Source organism: Arachis duranensis, chromosome 7, assembly GCF_000817695.3.
Source record: "Arachis duranensis cultivar V14167 chromosome 7, aradu.V14167.gnm2.J7QH, whole genome shotgun sequence".
Classification (NCBI taxonomy): domain Eukaryota; kingdom Viridiplantae; phylum Streptophyta; class Magnoliopsida; order Fabales; family Fabaceae; genus Arachis; species Arachis duranensis.
The window spans coordinates 49,156,461-49,156,869 of NC_029778.3; positions in this window are offsets into that span (position 1 = coordinate 49,156,461).

A 409-nucleotide genomic window follows, 5' to 3' on the forward strand; every position below is an offset into this window, starting at 1 on the left:
TTGGGCTGAGCTTGATCTATCCACGAGCTGAGGCTTCTCTTGGAGTTGAACTCCAAGTTATAACGTGTTTTGGGCGTTCAACTCCGGATCATGACGTGTTTCTGGCGTTTAACTCCAGATAGCAGCATGTACTTGGCGTTCAACGCCAGGTTACGTCGTCAATTTCCGAATAAAGTATGGACTATTATATATTGCTGGAAAGCTCTGGATGTCTATTTTCCAACGCCTTGAGAGCGCACCATTTTGAGTTCTGTAGCTCCAGAAAATCCATTTCGAGTGCAGGGAGGTCAGATTCCAACAGCATCAGCAGTCCTTTTGTCAGCCTCCTATCAGAGTTTTGCTCAAGTCCCTGAATTTCAGCCAGAAATTACCTGAAATCACAGAAAAACACACAAACTCATAGTAAAGT